We start from the raw sequence: 8,067 nt of genomic DNA, 5'->3' as shown, positions 1-8,067 counted from the left end.
TCTTGTATCTGGTATTATTTCCATAAATAACTAGCATGATGCAGAAATAAAATTTACTAGTTATACCTTGTAGAAAAACCTCTTGATCTTCTACCGTATTCCTCTTCTAACCTCGGACGTTGTGTGGGCAACGATCTTCCGAGACGAAACCACCAATCACCTTCTTCTCCTCCTAGCTAGGTTCGCCAACAAAGAGGAAGCTTCACCAAGGAAGAAAAACAAAATACTAACCAAGCTCCAAGAGATGCTAGCTTTCTCTCCTTCTTCTTCTTCTTCTCCGAGTAGTATCCGCCACCACAAGAGCTCCAATAGAAGGGTAGGGTTCGGCCACCACAAGAGGAAGAGAGGGAGAGGTTGGTCGGCCACACCAAGGAACAAAAGAGGGAGAGGAATAATAGATGTTGTGTCTTGTGAAGGCACCCTCACCCCTTCTTTTATATTCCTTGGCCTAGGCAAATTAGGAAATTTAATTACAATAAAATTTCCTTAATTTCCTTGACATGATTTAATTGAGAAAAATTAAATAAAATTTCCCAATTTAATCTCTAATGGCCACTTCTAGAGGAAATAAATTAGACAAGTTTTAATCAACAAATTAAAACTTCCTAATTTGTTTCCGAAATTTTAAAATAAAATTTCTCTTTAAAATCTCTTCATGGTTGATAAAGGAAATTTCTATAATTTTAATTTTATCAACATGTGGATAATTTTTAAAGAGAAAATAAAATAACTCATCAATCTACAAATAAGGAAAAAGATCTAATCTCTTTCTTTAATCTTTTATAGATCTTTTACAAGAGAGATATTTTAATTTTAATTCTCTTTAAAAAATTATTTCTTCCACATAATAAAAACTAAAATTAAAATCCCTTTTTAATTTAATTTGGCCGGCCCCACTAGCTTGGGTTCAAGCTAGGCACCTAATACCTAAGCCGGCCCTAGCTTGGTTCCCAAGCTAGCTTGGCTGGCCCCTTATTAGTGGGTATAGAAGGTGGGTATAGGTGGATATAAAACTTCTACAAATAAGAGGCTACGATAGGGACCGAGAGGAGGAATTGGTTTTGGTCTCCCGATAAAATTAAGCATCCCGTGTTCGCCCCAAACACACAACTTAATTTTATCAATGATAATTCATTCCACTAGAGAATTATTATTGAACTACCGCACCAATCCCAAATTACATTTTGGGCTCCTTATTATGAGTGTGTTAGTCTCCCTGTGTTTAAGATAACAAATGTCCACTAATTAAGTGAGTTACTGACAACTCATTTAATTAATATCTAAGTCCAAGAGTAGTACCACTCAACCTTATTATCATGTCGGACTAAGTCCACCTGCAGGGTTTAACATGACAATCTTTATGAGCTCCTCTTGAGGACATTATCAACCTAGTATCTCTAGGACACAGTTTCCTTCTATAATCAACAACACACACTATAAGTGATACCATTTCCCAACTTATCGGGTTTATTGATTCAACGAACTAAATCTCACCCATTGATAAATTAAAGAAATAAATATCAAATATATGTGCTTGTTATTACATTAGAATTAAGAGCACACACTTCCATAATAACCGAGGTCTTTGTTTCTTTATAAAGTCAGTATAAAAGAAACGACCTCAAATGGTCCTACTCAATACACTCTGAGTGTACTAGTGTAATTATATAGTCAAGATAAACTAATACCTAATTACACTACGACCTTCCAATGATTTGTTCCTTTCCATCATGGTCATGAGCTACTGTTTATAATTTATAAGCTACTGATAACATGATCTTCTGTGTGTGACACCACACACCATGTCATCTACAATATAAATTAATTGAACAACTACATTTATCATAAATGTAGACATTCGACCAATGTGATTCTTATTTCTAGATAAATGTTTATACCAAAAGCTAGGCTTTTAGTATACACTCCAACAATCTCCCACTTATACTAAAAGACTAAGCTGCTATATCTGCTGCCATACATCTGATTCCTAACCCTTCAACATGCCCATCAAAAGCTCTTGCCTTAAGGACTTAGATATGATTTCTGGTTTGTCCAAAGATTATTACAATTTATTGTAATAATGTTGGTGCAGTAGCAAACTCGAAGAAACCATAAGTCTATAAGGCAAGTAAACACAATAGAGCGCAAGTACCACCCAATACGAGAAATCGTATAAACGAGGAGAAGTTGTTGCAAGAGCTGTATGATTTCTCATGTTTTCTGAATCTGTATGATCTTCGATAAGAACCTTATTCGATTGACAAAGATATTGATTGTTGGTTCCGGTAAATTCCGGAGTATGCAAACTGATCGTCGAGGCTAGTGTTCGACACTATCTCCGTAAATGATATTGCTCCGCTACGGTGCTTAACGGATTGTTGCAATTCGTTCCCAAGATACAACGACGACAATCGTCTCGGAATCGTAGCACTCCGACTTCCGAGACCAGCGAACCTTCTCGTAGGCTTCTTGGACTCTTGAATGCACAAGATGAGTGAGTGAATACTTGAGGAAGAGAAGATTAAGTTGAGTTATCTGATTCCAATCTGGAGGGTTCTATTTATACAGAAGGAAGAGGCTTTAGGGAGGGGTGTGACCTTTGGGTGGATTAATCTGGGCCGTCCGGACTGAAGAGTTATAACCCTTCACATAGCCCCTTTAATCTCATCCATCAGATCTAAGAGTTGTGACCCTCAGATCTATCAGCCATCGGATCTGGATCCATTGATCCGATGCTTCAGATCATGTCTCATCCCAAGCCGTCAGATCGTGACTCATTGTGATCCAACGCTCTAGATCGCATCACAAGCGATCCACCATACTTCTTTGATCAACGTTGATCAACGGCTGCCATCCGTTCGCCCAACCAGTCCAGTCATCTCCCTTTGCCCACGAGGATGCCACATAGGCACTGCCATGAAGTGCGAAGTGCAAAGTGCGCCTACAAAGCGCCCAAAGCGCCCATTGCGCACGTGCACACGTGCGCAGTGCAAAGTGCGCCTCAAAGCGCCCATTGCGCACGTGGCACGTGGCGGGTGGCGGGCTCACACGCACTCGCCCCTGAGCAGAGAGTACCTGGTACTTTTCTGAGTTAACTCCAATAACTCAACATCATTAATAAGTAAGGAATGCACATCGGAAATTTCCGATGTGGAACTATTCTCCCTTGCATTTCCTTAATGAATAACTAACGTTATTTTGGGCCGACTTTGAACATTAATTTCTCATTCACCCTTAATCGGTTTTGAGCAAATTAATAGTCTAAATCTATCTACGCGAAACGTAGATTTCAATTTTGAAGTCAATTACGACTTTCAACAATTGATGGCTTCCGATTTTTCCTCCTCAAAATCGTATTGGTCCATTTAGGCCCCAATATCCAACATTGATAACCCCAGGTTAATCTACAAAGTTCGACGAAGATGGAATGCTACCATGAAATCTCAGGTTCTCGGTGAAACGATACAACAAATCCATGTACAGCCATAGAAGAACAAATGCTAACTTAAAAAGGGGGAAATCAATAAACAGGCTCTTTGCAATCCCAACTTGCATGTGAATTAGGTAACAACATCCCACTAGACAATGCATCTGGACTCTTAGTAGCTTCATATGTTAGCTCTGGTCAACACGTAATTGAGGAAATGATGACCATTTTAACAAGATCAGACTCCAAAGTCTGTGTATCAAACAAGATCACCAGCTTATGCAACTTGTACAGAGTATAATGTGTATGCTTTTGTTTGCTCTACATTTTACTCGATAGCATGGATTGATTTTTGCTTGTATGTGCTACTAGTCTTGGTTTGTTCTATATTGTTAAAAGGGCAACGATTTGCCTATTAGATTAACTTTCTATAACCTCCGAAAGTGACATGTTTCATTTATGGGGACTGAGGGAAGCTCATTAATTAGATGCGACTGCTGCTGCTGCATAATTTGAAGCTTTGGTGACATTCTTAGCTAGTGAGAGCCAATGCAACATAGAAACATGCCCCAGAATAAAAGGAAAAGATCAAAATCTTCGATGACAAGTTTCAAAATAGTAGCTACATGCCTGAAGCATTGAAGGACAAAATAGTAGTTGCAAAATCTTCTTTTGGCTATGCTTAACTATTTGCGTATTTATTGTTTTGTTCTTGTTAGCATATAAACTTTTGTTGTTTGCAGTTATTGCTGTTGATGTCACACTTTCAGATGGTATTCGACATGTACCTTAGAGAATATTTGGAGGGGATATTTCTTTAAATATTTTTAATATCAAATTTTTTTATTGGAAAGGGATATTGGGGAGGAAATTTAAAATCATCAGGGGTATAGAGTTATATCCGGTGATTTCTCTCTTTTTATTTTTTAAATATATTTAATAGTGGAATTTGAAATATTTGAAAGTAAGATATTTAATAGATGAGTCATATAAATATTTGGTTTTTAAGATATTTGATTGTTAAATTTGAGATATTTAAGAAATGAAATATTTAACTGATGTGAGAACTATAAATATTTGGGAGAAATATTTAGTATTATTATGGATACTCTAAAAGAAAAAAAAAACATACTTGAACAAGAAGCTTCAAAATAAATGTGCAAAATTATTGGTGAAGGATTATGGGGATACTACATCTAGTTACAAAGGGTTTGGTTCCGTTTTTTTCCAATTTTTTTTGGGAAATATATGTTTTTTAAAAAATAGTGTTTGGTTTGTATTTTTTGTTTACTAAAAAGGAGATAATATTTTTTGAAAAAATAAAGAATATCTAAAAGTCATTTTCTGATTAAAGGAAAAGCGCACGTTTTCTAAAAAATTAAAATGAAAAACGTATAAACCAAACCCTCCATATATTAGGATGACAATTCCTGTTACGTGACATTAATCATGTTAAAATGTAGGTTATATCATTCATATGAGTATGAAATATATGAAACTAATTAAATATTTTTTTACTAATTATGTTTTAGATCAAATTATGTTTTGACTTCTTCTGTCGTCTAAGCTAATCCTGTCTTAATTTAGATTATACATTGTCTGCAGGTTTGAAGTGCTTTATGCGGGATAAAATACAAAAGTAGCCTTTAGAGTATGTTATTCATTTATTTTGTTTCAGTAACATATATCCTTGCTGAGTTGCTGTTAACTAAACAAGTTGGCTAAAACTTGGAGATCGGAGTTCCAAATAATTGCCTTGCTGTGAACTCATCGATCGCCATCGAGCAACAAACAAATGCCTATAAGCTCGAGCCGTCTTAAGTTGCTGGTGAAACGGTGATAATCAAGGGATCGATGGATTCTGAAGCAACTTCGCGAGGCTTTCATTAATCTCAAAAATGTAAATTATTGAGGTATGGTCTTTTAGTTGACCATTCATGTCTCATTTGTACGATGTCCTCTTCCTCTTAAATTTTAACTGGTTGAATGGGATCAATGGCAGATATAGAAATTCAAATATGGAGGGACGATCGTGATCTGAATTAATCGTGGCTAATTTTTACATGGAAGAAAAGACGGTATTCTCCATTTTTATTGGTAAAATCTCATAATACTAGGGGTTTCATCGTCGGCAAAAAAAAATATGATTGTAAATGGACCGAATATTTATGAATAAGTTTGGTATTTGACTTAATAGTATTTATTTATATTCGTTCAATACATATAAAAAATCAATTAAATGAATAAGTTTGAGCAATTCGTTAAATTAAATGGATAAACTTGAACACATATACATTCGACTCGTTAATATTCGTGAACAATATTTGTCAATAATGTACATGAACCATATTGATCGATAAAATTCAAATCAATATGTTAAATAAATAAAAAAATTTATATTATCAAACTTCCTAACCAATTAAATAAGTTTAAAATATAAAAATTTTAAATAGTTAAATAATAACAACTAAATCTAAATAAATTAAGTTCTTAAAAAAATAAGTTTGAACACTTATTTTAACGATTTGTTTTATTTTATGCTCGATTATCTTATTAAATAATTAATATCATCAAATTTGGCAACTTTATAGTATTGAATCAGTTCATCTTTTTTGTTTATATGGTCATATCGTGCATGAGGGTTTGAGTGGGGTTCCATGACACAGTTGAACAGAATGTTTGACCGTTTCATGTGGAAAAATTGTGAGTTGGTGGCTCACCGCTCACCCAATCAACAAGTGTGGAAATGACCAAGAAACTCTGGTTTTTTTCCTTCCAATATTCATATTCAAATAGGGGAAAAATATAAAATGTCTAATCTGTCCTCTTACCTAACATGTATTCGTGGTGCGTTTCTTATGATTGAAGTATCTAAAAAAATAAAACATAAAAAAACATGACCTTTTCTTTTCACAATATTCTCTCTTTATTTTTATTTTCTCCATTTACCTTTCCCCTTTTGTTTTTTTTCCTGATATATCTAATTAATGTGAAAATACTGGTCAAAAGGCATGCGAGTTCATTCTCTTATGCAATAATTATCTTGATGAAGAAGAAGCTCGCAGAAAAGGCAATCAAATTCCTGGGGGAGTTGGTTGGAATGTCCCTTTTTTCTCTAGGAATAGAACAGGCTGGTTCCTTGACTTAAAGCCTAACAAAGACACTTTTTTCTAGGGCTTTTAGTTTTAACTTTTATGAAAAGGTTTTAGCTTTTAATTATTCTTGCATTACAGTTACAAAAGTGAGAGAATTTCCCAAGTGGACAGAGGAAGTTCTCGTAGTGGTGGTATAGCCGACTGATGATCCATCCAATTGACTTGACTCTATATATATATATATATATATATAGATATATATATATATATATATATATATATATATATATATATATATATATATATATTTATCATCGCTCCATGTCTAAGGGCAAAAATGATGCAATCCATGATCAAACTATTGGTGATACAAAATATAATAACGCTCATGAATTCATGTGCCCCTTCATGATCTGACCCAAGACTTGTGGAAATATGATAAATCATGATATCAAAAGATTTTATAGGTGAGAGGAATTTATTCCTTAAGAGAATGAACCCACGAAATTCGAACCTTGCTTTTGCAATGTAATTCTACTACTTAGTATTAACTCGGCCCATTATGATAAAAAGAGGTGATAATCTTCGTCTAGGGTCCTCCAAAGCCTCCCAAGCATATTGGAATGAATAAAATCATGGGGGTCATTCAGTCAGCCGAACAACTTCCTAGATGAGGGGGTCTAACACAGGGTAATTAATCTCATGATTCAAATCTGAGACTTATTATGATAACTACTTACCTGAGTACCAACTTGACTATATACTTGTGGGGGCACACCCATAGGGGCCACGATCAAACTATTAGTTGTAGCAAAAGATGAAAACCCTTACCCTGAAGTATCTCAAAGACCCTAAGCGATCTAAAAGGAAGATAAATCATGAAATATTTTATCCAACATAATGACCATTTACATGTGATCTATTAGTTGCATGATTAAACTATTAATTATAGTAAAATGTGATTATGTTTACTTAAGATACTTTTTACTATCCATCATTAAATTATACAAAGGAATATAAATTATAGGATTAATTTATAACTAATAATTAGTGATGAGAGGGGATTTTTTTTTCCGCGTCGGCCCATAATGATCAAGCTATTAGTGAACCAGAGTAAGCTAATGGAAGCAATCAATCAACCTTAACTGGACAGTCTCTCTTGTGGTTCTAATCAACCCAAAGAGTTGACTCGACTTTTCTCCCCTTCTTGATTTGAGGGTGAATTATGGCTATGTTTTATATTTTTTTTATGATTAATTTTTTTAATGGGAGAAAATAAAATATAGAATTGATATGCATAAATAAATCATTTAAATGCTCTGGTTACATGCTTATCACCACCATGAATTATTTTTTTTATCAAAATTGTTTGTTTAGTTGTATTAACGACTTATTAATTTGGATCGAATAGAAGAATTAGGCGGTGCATTTGACTAAGGCAATCCACTTATTATTTGACTTGATCGTCTTATCATTTGACTAATACTCTCACCAACTGAGCTAGTTGACACCTTCCTAATCGTTATAAATGAATCTATAAATATT

This window comes from Zingiber officinale, chromosome 4B (genome assembly GCF_018446385.1).
Source record: "Zingiber officinale cultivar Zhangliang chromosome 4B, Zo_v1.1, whole genome shotgun sequence".
Lineage (NCBI taxonomy): Eukaryota > Viridiplantae > Streptophyta > Magnoliopsida > Zingiberales > Zingiberaceae > Zingiber > Zingiber officinale.
Note: the sequence above shows the minus strand (reverse complement) of the source record.